We start from the raw sequence: 14,593 nt of genomic DNA, 5'->3' as shown, positions 1-14,593 counted from the left end.
TTCACATAGAAACCATAGAAACTACAGCACAGAAACAGGCCTTTTGGCCCTTCTTGGCTGTGCCGAACCATTTTCTGCCTAGTCCCACTGACCTGCACACGGACCATAACCCTCCATACACCTCCCATCCATGTATCTGTCCAATTTATTCTTAAATGTTAATAGAGAACCCGCATTTACCACCTCGTCTGGCAGCTCATTCCATACTCCCACCACTCTCTGTGTGAAGAAGCCCCCACTAATGTTCCCTTTAAACTTTTCCCGCCTCACCCTTAACCCATGTCCTCTGGTTTTTTTTTCCCCTTGCCTCAGTGGAAAAAGCCTGCTTGCATTCACTCTATCTATACCCATCATAATTTTATATACCTCTATCAAATCTCCCCTCATTCTTCTACGCTCCAGGGAATAAAGTCCTAACCTATTCAACCTTTCTCTGTAACTGAGTTTCTCAAGTCCTGGCAACATCCTTGTAAACCTTCTCTGCACTCTTTCAACCTTATTTATATCCTTCCTGTAATTTGGTGACCAAAACTGAACACAATACTCCAGATTCGGCCTCACCAATGCCTTATACAACCTCATCATAACATTCCAGCTCTTATACTCAATACGTTGATTAATAAAGGCCAGTGTACCAAAAGCTCTCTTTACGACCCGATCTACCTGTGACGCCACTTTTAGGGAATTTTGTATCTGTATTCCCAGATCCCTCTGTTCTACCGCACTCCTCAGTGCCTTACCATTAACCCTGTATGTTCTACCTTGGTTTGCCCTTCCAATGTGCAATACCTCACACTTGTCTGTATTAAACTCCATCTGCCATTTTTCAGCCCATTTTTCCAGCTGGTCCAAGTCCCTCTGCAGGCTCTGAAAACCTTCCTCACTGTCTACTACACCTCCAATCTTTGTATCATCAGCAAATTTGCTGATCCAATTTACCACATTATCATCCAGATCATTGATATTGATGACTAATAACAATGGACCCATACATGCAACTCACCCATGCCGTGGGCACTGATGCACCCCCATACCATCACAGATGCTGGCTTTTGCACCTTTCACTGATAACAATCTGGATGGTCGTTTTCATCTTTGGCACGGAGAACTCGACGCCCGTTTTTCTCCAAAAACTAGCTGAAATGTGGACTCATCTGACCACAGCGCACGGTTCCACAGTCTTTCAGTCCATCTGAGATGAGTTTGGGCCCAGAGAACTCGCCAACGTTTCTGCATAGAGTTGATGTATGGCTTCCTCCTTGCGTAATACAGTTTCAAGTTGCATTTCTGGATGCAGCGACGAACTGTGTTGAGTGACAATAGTTTTCCGAAGTACTCCTGAGCCCAGGTGGCTATAATTGTCACAGTAGCATGACGGTTTCTTAGACAGTGCCGCCTGAAGGCTCGAAGATCACGTGCATTCAACAGTGGTTTTTTTACCTTGCCCTTTACGCACTGAGATGTCTCTGAATTCTCTGAATCTTTTCACAATATTATGTACTGTAGATGTTGAAAGACCTAAATTCCCTACAATCTTGCATTGAGAAATGTTCCTTTTGAACTGACAAACAATTCTCTCACGAATTTTGGCACAAAGGGGTGAGCCACGACCCATCCTTGCTTGCAAAGACTGAGCCTTTGATGGACGCTACTTTTATACCCAGTCATGATACCTCACCTGCTACCAATTAGCCTGCTTAATGTGGAGTCTTCCAAACCGGTGTTACTTGAATATTCTGTGCACTTTTCAATCTTATTTTAACTCACCCCAACTTTTGTTGAGTGTGTTGCAGCCATCAAATTCTAAATTTGTGTATATTTACAAAATACAATTAAGTTGGTCAGTAAAACTACTGAAAATCTTTTCTTTGTACTTTTGTCAGTTAAATAAAGGTTCACGTGAATTAACATATCACAGATTTTTGTTTTTGTTGCATTTTGGAAAATATCCCAACTTTTCTGGAAATGGGGTTTGTAGATCGATGCACCTTCATTCTTCTGAATTCTGATGAGTACAGACCCAGAGCCATCATAATGCTAACCTTTTATTCCCTGAACCTATCTCATGAACCTCCTCTGAACTGCCTCCAACGTCAGTACATCCTTTACATCATACGACTTCATATGTCTTCTAGGTGAAGATCCTTCCTCTCCCAGGGATGATGTCTCTGAAGCTTCTGTTGGTGTTTCTGTAGTGCTGGGTTTTTATGGGATGGTGTTGCTGGCCCTATGTCCAACCTTCCTCCTTTCACCGCTGGGCTTGGGACCCTCCATGGTAGGGCTGGAAAGCACAAACACAAGGTGCTGGAGAAACTCCACAGGGTCCCAACTCAAAACGTCGACTGTTTATTTCCCTCCATGGACTCTGCCTGAGTTCCTATCGCTGGTGCTGTAAAGTGTAGGACTAACTGCTACACTGCCAAGCCGTGATCATTCAATAAGTGATCTTATTAACTGGTGGAGCAGGCTAAAGGGAATGAACGCCCTACTCGTCTTGCTTCTTTAACCCACTTGTTTGTAGATTTTATTCAGCAGCTCGTAAACCTGCTGGAAAACCTGTGTGTTAAATAAGAGAACGTCCAGTCAGAAAATAACTCACTCAAAATGCTGGAGGAACTCAGCAGGTCAGGCATCAACTACAGAGAGGAATAAACTATCAACATTTTGGGCTAAGACCCTTCATCAGGACTGGAGAGGAAGGGAGAAGAAGCCAGAATATGAAAGTGAACCAGGTGAGGGGGTAGGTGGGTGGACGTGGGAGGAGAATGAAGTAAGAAGCTGGGAGGTGATAGGTGGAAGAGGTAAAGGGCTGAAGAAGGAGGAATCGGAATGGAGAGAAGAGTGGATCATCGAAGAAAGGAAAGTAGGTGGGGCACCAAAGAGAGGTGATGGGCAGGCGAGGAGAATAGATGACAGAGGTGCCAACATGGGGAATGGAGAAATAGTGAAAGGAGCATAAATTACCAGAAATTAAAGAATTGGATGTTCAACCAGAAAACAAACTGTCCTCAGCATGAAGACAGATAGTAATGCACATTGATGGTTTATTCCTCTCCATTGATACTGCCTGACCTGCTGAGTTCCTCGAGCATTTTGTGTGTATTGCTATGGATTTCCAGCATCTGCAGAATCTCATGTGCTTATAGTAATGCACAGTTTAGCATTTGACTATAATACTTCACACACAGAGCAAGATTCCCATAAGCGTTGTTCCTAGCATGTGTCAAAATACACCAAACGTTCCAATGCCACAGCAGGCAGCCCTGAATTAATGACACAGTGGAATTCGAGCAGATGCAGCTCTCCACTAATTCCTTTGCGTTCTACTGTTTCCCCCTCTCCCTCATCATATTTTTGTAAGAAGAGGTTAACTTCTCCAAGCCGTACCATGTCAGCTTAGAGACAGACTTGGCTTTCCTTTGAGCTTGAGCTGTCAAGACAGGAATCAGTACCAAAGAAAAAAATAATTTGCTCTCAGTCTAATGTCATCTATGATCAGTCAAAACCAGTAGCCCAGCTGCCTGTAGCAGTGTTCTTCCATTATTGCCACAAAGCTGAAAAAATGTATCAACATGAAACAAGTGACATCTTCAAAGCTCTTTGGAAGGGGGCTCAGAACTCAATTGCAATATTAGAACAAAGATTGGCAGGACCCCTTCATTTACACAAGAAATTCTGCAGATGAAATCTTGGTCAACACATACAAAAAAATGCTGCAGGAACTCAGCAGGTTGGGCAGCATCTACAATGAGGAATAAACATGTGATGTTTCAGGCCAAGAAACTTCACCAGGACTGGAAGGATGGAGAAGAAGCTGGAATAAGAAGGAAGGGGAAGGGAAAGAGTACAATCTGGCAGGTGATAGGTGAAACCAGGAGAGGAGGAAGTTGGAGGATGGTGGAAGAAGTCAGAAGCTAGAAGACGATAGCTGGACAAGGTAAAAGGCTAAAGAAGAAGGAATCTGATAGGAGACAACAGTCGGCCATGGGAGAAAGGAAAGTAGAAGGGACATCAGAGGGAGGAGATAGCAGGTATGGAGAAGAGAAGTAGTAAGAGGGGAACCAGAATGGGAAATGGAAATGGAGAGAAGGGAGAAAGTGGATTTAGACTGCAACATTGATCCTCCATCTTTTGGTAAGAGATGGAATTACATCTTTAGAAAAAGGTAATATAGGGTCAGAGAATGTTGAATCTTTGTATGTGGAGTTAAGAAATTAGAAGAGTGAAAAACCTATTATGGAAATTCTATATAGGCCTCCAAATAGTAGCCAAGGTGTGGGGCTGAGATTGCAAATGGAGCTGGAAAAGGCATGTAATAAGGGTAATGTCACAGTTGCAATGGGAGACTTCAATATGCAAGAGGATTGGGAAAATCAGGTTGGTGTCGGATCACAAGAGAGGGAATTTGTTGAATGCCTACAAGATGGCTTTTTGGAGCAGCTTGTGCTCGAGCCTTCTCGGGGAAAGGCTATTTTTGATTGGGTGTTGTGTAATAACCCAGATCTTATTAGGGAGCTTAACATAAAGGAACCCTTAGGAGGCAGTGATCATAATATGATTGAATACATACTGCAGTTTGAGAAGGAGAAGCATAGCTCACATGTATCAGTATCACAATGGAATAAAGGGAGTTACAGAGGCATGAGAAAGGAGCTTGCCCTGTTGGATTGGAGGAGGACACTGGTGGAGATTATGGCAGAGCAGATATGGCTGAAATTTCTGGGATTAGTTCACAAGACACAGGATGGCTATGTCCCACAGAGGAAGAAGTTCTCAAATGGCAGGGCTAGGCAACCATAGCTGACAAGGGAAGTTAAGGACTGTATAAATGCCAAGGAAAGAGCATATAAGGTAGCAAAAGTGAGTGGGAAGTTGTGATTAGAAAACTTTTAAAATCCAACAAAAGGCAACTAAAAAAGCTGTAAGAAGGGGAAAGATGAAATATGAGGGCAAACCAGCCGATAATGTAAAGCATGATACGAACAGTTTTTTTAGTTATATAAAGAGTAAAAAAGAGGTGAGAGTTGATATTGGACCACTGGAAAATGATGCTGGTGAGGTAGTAATCGGGGACAAAGAAATGGCAGGTGAACTTAATAGGTACTTTGCATCTGTCTTCACTGTGGAAAACACTAGCAGTGTGCCAGAGGTCCGTGAGTGTCAGGGAGCAGGAGTGAGTACCATTGCTATTACAAAGGAAAAAGTGCAAGGCAAACTCAAAGGTCTTAAGGTGGGTAAGTCACCTGGACCAGATGGAGTACATCCCAGAGTCCCGAGAAAGGTTACTGAAGAGGTAATAGCAAACATCCCACCTCTCTCGGAAGTTCCGGGAGTCTGCCGCATATTAATAATGGCTCCCTGATGCCCGCAAATTGTATACAATATCACGGAAATCAATTTTTTGAGAGCAAGCGAGAGAAAGCAAGAGAGAGTGTGAGAGCGACCACAAGAGAGAGCGCACACGCGAGGGAGAGCGAGAACGAGCAGGTGAGCGAGAGAGAAAGCAAGTGAGAGTGCTGAGAGCGCGTGAGCGACCACGAGAGAGAAAGCACGAGCGAGAGCGCACCATGGCAGAGTGTTCCAAAAAAAACATAAAAACGTACGTCAGCCCAGACTACACTAAAGTGTAGCCCTGCCTAATAAGGGTCAAAATAATGACAGTGTTGCTCACTGCACTGTTTGCAACAGTGACTTTTCTATTGCCCATGGTGGGTTAGGACTGTAAAAGACATGTTGAGGTGAGTTTAACAGGTGTGATTCGTTCATTAGCATAGCTAACGTTATTTAAACTAGCTGGCCAGCTGCTAAGGAGCTACTCTATTGCAGACATCCCACCTCTCCCGGAAGTCTCCCGCAAATTGATGGTGCTACCTCCCTGAAATGAGTTTTTGCAGGGTGGGATGTCTGTAATGGATGCATTGGTCATGATCTTTCAAGAATCACTTGATTCTGGCATGGTCCCGGAGGATTGGAAGATTGCAAATGTCACTCCACACTTTAAGAAGGCAAAAGAAAGGAAATTATAGGCCAGTTAGCCTAACCTCAGTGGTTGGGAAAGGGTTGGAGTCTATTTTTAAGGATGAGGTTTTGTGGTACTTGGAGACTAATGATAAAATAAGTCAAAGTCAGCATGGTTTCTGTAAGGGGAAATCTTGCCTGACAAATCTGTTACAATTCTTCAAAGAAGTAACAAGCAGGGCGGACAAAGGAGAGGCAATGGATGTCATTGACTTGGATTTTCAGAAGGCATTTGATAAGATGCCACACATGAGGCTGCTTAACAAGATAAAATCCAATGGCATTACAGGAAAGATATTGGCATGGATAGGTCAATAGCTGACAGGCAGGAGGCAGCAAGTGGGAATAAAAGGGGTCTTTTCTGGTTGGCTGTTAATGAGTAGTGGTGCTCCTCAAAGGTCAGTATTGGGACCGCTACTTTTAATATTGCATGTCAATGATTTGGTTAATGGAATTGATGGCTTTGTGCCAAAGTTTGCGGATGATATGAAGATAGGTGGAGGGATAGGTCGTGCTGAGGAAGCAATGCGATTGTAGCAGGACTTAGACAAATTGGAAGGATGGGCAAAAAAATGGCAGATGGAATACAGTGTTGGGAAATGTATGATAATGCATTTTGGTAAAAGGAACAATAGTGCGGACTATCATCGAAATAGGGAGAAGTAGGCTCAAACATCAAAGGGACTCAGGAGTCCTCGTTTTAAAGTTTATCACGAGCCTTGTGGCCCATCAGGCTGGTGCTTATGCCGGTTTCCGTGGCGTGAAGCGACTGAGAGTATGAGACTCCCCCTCGAATAGGACGCCAGTCTATTGCGAGGTTAACCCCCAGTATTTTTGCTGGTACCCATTCTCAGCTGGGTAGACTGGAGCATTGTGTAGTTAAGTGTCTTGCTCAAGGATACACACACTGCCTCAGCCAAGGCTCGAACCCACAACCTTCAGATCACTAGTCCAACACCCTAACCACTTGGCCACATGCCACACTAGAGGTCCTCATGCAGAAGGTTAATTTGCAGGTTGAGTCTGTGGTAAAGAAGGCAAATGCAATGTTAGCTTTTATTTCAAGGGGAATAGAATATAACCATATAACCATAAAACAATTACAGCACGGAAACAGGCCATCTTGGCCCTTCTAGTCCGTGCCGAACTCTTACCCTCACCTAGTCCCACTGACCTGCACTCAGCCCATAACCCTCCATTCCTTTCCTGTCCATATAGCTATCCAATTTAACTTTAAATGACAACATCGAACCTGCCTCAACCACTTCTGCCGGAAGCTCGTTCCACACAGCTACCACTCTCTGAGTAAAGAAGTTCCCCCTCAAGTTACCCCTAAACTTTTGCCCTTTAACTCTCAACTCATGTCCTGTTTGAATCTCCCCCACACTCAATGGAAAAAGTCTATCCATGTCAACTCTATCTATCCCCCTCGTAATTAAATACCTCTATCAAAACCCCCCCCCCCAACCTTCTACGCTCCAACGAATAAAGACACAACTTGTTCAACCTTTCTCTGTAACTTAGGAGATGAAACCCAGGTAACAGTCTAGTAAATCTTCTCTGTACTCTCTCTATTTTGTTGACATCTTTCCTATAATTCGGTGACCAGAACTGTACACAATACTCCAATTTTGACCTTACCAATGCCTTGTACAATTTCAACATGACATCCCAACTCCTATACTCAATGCTCTGATTCATAAAGGCCAGCATACCAAAAGCTTTCTTCACCACCCTATCCACATGAGATTCCACCTTCAGGGAACCATGCACCATTATTTCTAGATCCCTCTGTTCTACTGCATTCTTCAATGCCCTACCATTTACCATGTATGTCCTATATTGATTAGTCCTACCAAAATGTAACACCTCACATTTATCAGCATTAAACTCCATCTGCCATCTTTCAGCCCACTCTTCTAACTGACCTAAATCTCTCTGCAAGCTTTGAAAACCTACTTCATTATCCACAACTCCACCTATCTTAGTATCATCTGCATACTTACTAATCCAATTTACCACCCTATCATCCAGATCATTAATATATATGACAAACAACATTGGACCCAGTACAGATCCCAGAGGCACACCACTAGACACCAGCCTCCAATCTGACAAACAGTTATCCACCACTACTCTCTGGCATCTCCCATCCAGCCACTGCTGAATCCATTTTACTACTTCAATATTAATACCTAACGATTGAACCTTCCTAACTAACCTTCCATGTGTAACCTTGTCAAAGGCCTTACTGAAGTCCATATAGACAACATCCACCGCTTTACCCTCATCAACTTTCCCAGTAACCTCTTTAAAAAATTCAATAAGATTTGTCAAATATGACTTTCCACACACAAATCCATGTTGACTGTTCCTAATCAGACCCTGTCTATCCAGATAATTATATATACCATCTCTAAGAATACTTTCCATCAATTTACCCACAACTGACGTCAACTCACAGACCGATAATTGCCAGGTTTACTCTTAGGACCCTTTTTAAACAATGGAACAACATGAGCAATATGACAATCCTCCGGCACTATCCCCGTTTCTGATGACATTTGAAATATATCTGTCAGAGCTCCTGCTATTTCCACACTAACTTCCCTCAAGGTCCGAGGGAATATCCTGTCAGGACCCAGAGACTTATCGACTTTTATATTCTTTAAAAGCGCCAGTACTTCCTCTTCTTTAATCATCATAGTTTCCATAACTACTCTACTTGTTTGCCTTACCTTACACAATTCAATATCCTTCTCCTTAGTGAAGACCGAAGAAAAGAAATTGTTCAAAATCTCCCCCATCTCTTTTGGCTCCGCACATAGCCATCCACTCTGATTCTCTAAGGGACCAATTTTATCCCTCGCTATCCTTTTGCTATTAATATAACTGTAGAAACCCTTTGGATTTATTTTCACCTTACTTGCCAAAGCAACCTCATATCTTCTTTTAGCTTTTCTAATTTCTTTCTTAAGATTCTTATTACATTCTTTATATTCTTTGAACACCTCATTTACTCCAAGTTGCCTATATTTATTGTAGATCTCTCTCTTTTTCCAAACCAAGTTTCCAATATCCCTTGAAAACCATGGCTCTCTCAAACTTTTATCCTTTCCTTTCAACCTAACAGGAACATAAAGATTCTGTACCCTCAAAATTTCACCCTTAAATGACCTCCATTTCTCTATTACATCCTTCCCATAAAACAAATTGTCCCAATCCACTCCTTCTAAATCCTTTCGTATCCCCTCAAAGGTAGACTTTCTCCAATCAAAAATCTTAACCCTTGGTCCAGTCCTATCCTTCTCCATAATTATATTGAAACTAATGGCATTGTGATCACTGGACACGAAGTGCTCCCCAACACATACCTCTGTCACCTGACCTATCTCATTCCCTAACAGGAGATCCAACACTGCCCCTTCTCTAGTTGGTACCTCTATGTATTCCTGCAAAAAACTATCTTGCACACATTTGACAAACTCCAAACCATCCAGCCCTTTTACAGAATGGGTTTCCCAGTCTATGTATGGAAAATTGAAATCTCCCACGATCACAACCTTGTACTTACCACAAATATCTGCTATCTCCTTACAAATTTGCTCCTCCAATTCTCACTCCCCATTAGGTGGTCTATAATACACCCCTATAAGCGTTACTACACCTTTCCCATTCCTCAATTCCACCCAAATAGCCTCCCTAGATGAGTCCTCTAATCTATCCTGCCAAAGCACCGCTGTAATATTTTCTCTGACAAGCAATGCAACACCTCCCCCTCTTGCCCCTCCGATCCCCCGATTCTATCACACCTGAAGCAACGAAATCCAGGAATATTTAGTTGCCAATCACACCCCTCCTGCAACCATGTTTCACTAATAGCTACAACATCATCTTTCCAGGTATCAATCCATGCTCTAAGTTCATCCACCTTTCTTACAATGCTCCTAGCATTAAAATAGATGCATTTAAGAAACTCTCCACCTCTTCCTCTCTGTTTATCCCTAATGGTGCAAACAACTTTGTTATCTTTTTCTTCCTTGTCCCCTACATCTTTGGTCTGAGTGCTCCTGATCTCTGTCCCCTGCCTATCCTCCCTCACACACTGTCTACCTGCTTTCTCTATTTGTGAACTAACCTCCTTTCTCCTCGTCTCTTCAATTTGATTCCCACCCACAACCATTCTTGTTTAAATTCTCCCCAGTAGCCTTCGCAAATCTCCCCGCCAGGATATTGGTCCCCTAGGATTCAAGTGTAACCCGTCCTTTTTGTACAGGTCACACCTGTGCCAAAAGAGGTCCCAATGATCCAAAAACTTGAATCCCTTCCCCCTGCTCCAATCCCTCAGCCACGCATTTATCCTCATTCCATTCCTACTCTCACTGTTGTGTGGCACAGGCAGTAACCCCGAGATTACTACCTTTGTGATCCTTCTTCTCAACTCCCTTCCTAACTCCCTATATTCTCTTTTCAGGGCCTCTTCCCTTTTCCTACCTATGTCATTGGTACCCATATGTACCACGACCTCTGGCTCCTCACCCTCCCACTTCAGGATATCTTGGACTCGATCAGAAACATCCTAGACCCTGGCACTAGGGAGGCAAACTACCATCCGGGTCTCCTGACTGCGTCCACAGAATCACCTATCTGACCCCCTAACTATCGAGTCCCCTATTACTACTGCCCTCCTCTTCCTTTCCCAACCCTTCTGAGCTGCAGGGCCAGATTCTGTGCCAGAGGTTTGGCCACTGTTGCTTCCCCCAGGTAAGCTGTCCCCGCCAACAGTACTCAAACAGGAGTACTTATTGTCAAGGGGCACAGCCACCGGGGTACTCTCTAGTACCTGACACTTCCCCTTCCCCCTCCTAACCGTGACCCACTTGTCTGCCTCCCGTGGCCCTGGTGTGGCCACCTGCCTGTAACTCCTCTCCATCAACTCCTCACTCTCCCTGACCAGACGAAAGTCATCGATCTGCAGCTCCAGTTCCCTACCACGGTCCCTTAGGAGCTGCAGATCGGCGCACCTGGTGCAGATGTGGACGTCCTTATAAAAACAAGGAGATAATGCTGAGCCTTTATGAGATACTAGTCAGGCCACACTTGGAGTATTGTCAACAGTTTTGGACCCCATATCTCAGAAAGGATGTGTTGTCATTGGAGAGAGTCCAGAGGAGGTTCATGAGGATGATTCTGGGAATGAAGGGGTTAACATATGAGGAGCATTTGACAGCTTTGGGCCTGTACTCACTGGAATTTAGAAGAATGTGGGAGGATCTTATTGAAACATGCCAAGTGTTGAAAGGAATCGACAGGGTGGATGTGAAGAGGATGTTTCCTATGGTGGTGGTATCCACAACTGGAGATCACAGCCTCAAGATTGAAAGTCGACCCTTTAGAACAAAGGTGAGGAGGAATTTTTTTAGCCAGAGAGTAGTGATTCTGTGGAATGCTCTGCCACAGACTGCAATGGAAGCCAAGTCCATTCGTATATTTAAGGCAGATGTTGATCATTTCCTGATCGGTCAGGGCATCAAATGATATGGCGAGAAGGCAGGTGTATGGGATTGAATGGGATCCGGGATCAGACATGATGGAATGGCAGAGCAGACTCGATGGGCTGAATAACCTCATTCTGCTCCTATGTCTTATTGTCCTATGGTCTTACGGTTCAAGAAAACAAATTCTGTTGGATTTGATGCATTGGGTGTACACTTAGAAACAAACAACCACAGCACCTATAGAAAGCAGTACCAGGAATAAGCCATTCAATCACTTGAGCCTACTTCATCAGTCAATACGATTATGATTGATCACCGTCAAGTGCCCTGATTCCTCCTTCATACCACGTCCTTTCATTCCTTTGTCACTTATCAATCTGCTTTAATATATTTAATGACCTGGTATCCACAGCCTTATGTGATAGACATTCCATCAGTTCACCTCTCCTTAAATGCATTAGTTCTAACCTACTATATATCTCCTTAAATACATCTCCTTCAATGCGTTCTTTCTAATCTGCTTTCTCTAGGCTGTGACCCTGCTTCTAATCTGTCTAGTCCTGTTAGAATCTTTTGGGTTTCGATGAGATCCTCTCTTACTCTTCTGTATTCCAAAGAGGGCTCCAAGGTGGTGTATCAGTTAGCATGATGCTTTACTTCCTGAGAAAGCTATAGAAATTTGGCCTGTCCCCTAAAACCCTCATTAATTTTTATAGATGCACCATAGAAAGCATTCTTCTAGGGTGCATCACAACCTGGTATGGAATTTGTCCTGTCCAAGACTGGAAGAAGTTGCAGAAGATCGTGAGCACAGCCCAGCACATCACACAAACCAATCTTTCGTCCTTGGACTCACTTTACACCGCACGCTGTCGGAGCAGTGCTGCCAGGATAATCAAGGACACGACCCACCCAGCCAACACATTTTTCATCCTTCTTCCCTCAGGGAGAAGACTCAGGAGCTTGAAGACTCGTACGGCCAGATTTGGGAACAGCTTCTTTCCAACTGTGATAAGACTGCTGAACGGATCCTGACCCGGATCTGGGCCGTACCCTCCAAATATCCGGACCTGCCTTGGTTTTTTTGCACTACCTTACTTCCCATTTTTCTATTTTCTATTTATGATTTATAATTAAAATTTTTAATATTTACTACCAATTTGTAATCCAGGGAGCGCGAAGCGCAGAGTCAAATATCGCTGTGATGATTGTACGCTCTAATATCAATTATTTGGTGACAATAAAGTAAAGTATTATGGCTCAGGGCATCAACGTTCAAAGTTGAATTCCACCACCCTCTGCAAGAAATCACTGTACATGGTCCCCATGCAATGCATCAGTTTTCCCCGGGTGCTTTGCTTTCCTCCCACAGTCCAAAGATGTACCTGGTCAGTTAATTTGTTTTTGTAAATTGTCCCATGATTAGGTTGGAGTCAAGTTGCGGTTTTCTGAGGTTGACAAGGTGACACAGCTGGAAGGGCCAGAAGTGCCTACTCTGTAATGTAAGGCTGAATGAAATAAATAAAACTATGTGTCTAACAGACATAATATCCCTTCAAACATCCTGGGAATCAGCCTACAAGCTTTTGTTGCATCCCCTCCTTGGAAAGAACAACATCCTCAGTTAGGGAGCCCAAAGGTGCACACACAACTCCAGAAAGGGTGTAACCAAGGCAATGTACAGACGTAGACATTTTCAGTGCTTATTTGTTTAGAGATACAGCGTGGAATAGGCCCTTCCGGCCCAGCAAGCCTGCACCGCTCAGAAAACTACCAATATAACCTATTTACAATGACCAATTGACCTCGCAACCGATACATCTTTGGAATATGGGAGGAGCCTGGAGCACCCAGAGGAAACACACACGCCTCATGGGAAGGACCTCTTTCAAACCCCGTTCAGTCAGCATTGGGACTGACCTCCAAACTCCAATGCCCTGAGCCGTAATAGCATCGCACTAACCGCTATGCTGCCACGGCACCCATCTTTGCTCCTGTGCTTAGATCCTCATGCAAAGAGGCCAACACGCCAATTGCCTTGTTAATTGTTTGCTCCACTTGCTGCACACTTGCCCTCAGTGACTGGACTACAAAGGCACTCCAATCTCACTGCACCTTCCCTTTTCCCAAACTCTCACCATTCTGGTCTTTTGTTTTCAGAACCTCTAACCTCACATTTAAAATTGGTTTATTACTGTCACATGTATCAAGGTACAGTCATAAAAAGTTTTGCAGGACATCTAAAAAGTTCATCTTATCCCTTCAGTGCATCAAATAGTACAGCAGAAAACAATGAAAAGTGTTACAGTTACAGAGAAAGGGCAGTGCAGGTAGACAATAAAGTCCATGGCCATAACTAGGCTGTAAGGTTAATTGTCCATCTTATTGTGCAAGGGGACCATTCAATAGACATACGTCTCAGGATAGAAGCCAGGTGGTACGTGCTTTCAGGCTTGTGTATCTTCTGCCCAATGGGAAGGGGGAAGAGAGAATGTCTAGTTGGGTGGGGTCTTTGATTATCTTGACTGTCATTGAGGTTAAAGTAACCTCAAGTTTATCTACATTAAATTGCATCTAAGTAATTAATCAAAGTAAGTTAGTTTTTTTTTGGCGTATTGCACTGTACTCCAGCCACAGAGCAACACATTTCACAACATACTGTATGCCAATGATATTAAACATGATTCTGATCTGCTGTGCACTTGCCCAATCAACCAATTTCGCTGCATCACATTGCATTCTCTTTGTGTCTTTCCCAGAATCAGGTTCATTCTTACTGACTACAATATGTCTTCCCTGTGAAATGTGTCGTTTTGTGTCAGAATTATAGTGCAAGACATGAAAAATTACTATAAATAAATAGTAAAAAAGAGGAATAAAGAGCTAATATTCATGGCTTCAGAAATCTGATGGCTGTTCCTAAACTGTAGTGTGTGGGTCTTCAGGCTCCTGTACCTCCTCTCTTGTGGTTGTAATTCCCAGTCCCCCTCCCTACCTAACCCAGATTTATGCCATCTTTATATATAAAGGTTGTTATGTTTGTTATATTCAGTACCCTTATCCACATAGTGTCATAG

The sequence above is a fragment of the Mobula hypostoma genome, chromosome X2 (assembly GCF_963921235.1).
Source record: "Mobula hypostoma chromosome X2, sMobHyp1.1, whole genome shotgun sequence".
In the NCBI taxonomy this organism is placed as follows: domain Eukaryota; kingdom Metazoa; phylum Chordata; class Chondrichthyes; order Myliobatiformes; family Myliobatidae; genus Mobula; species Mobula hypostoma.
This window is presented reverse-complemented; position numbering follows the sequence as displayed.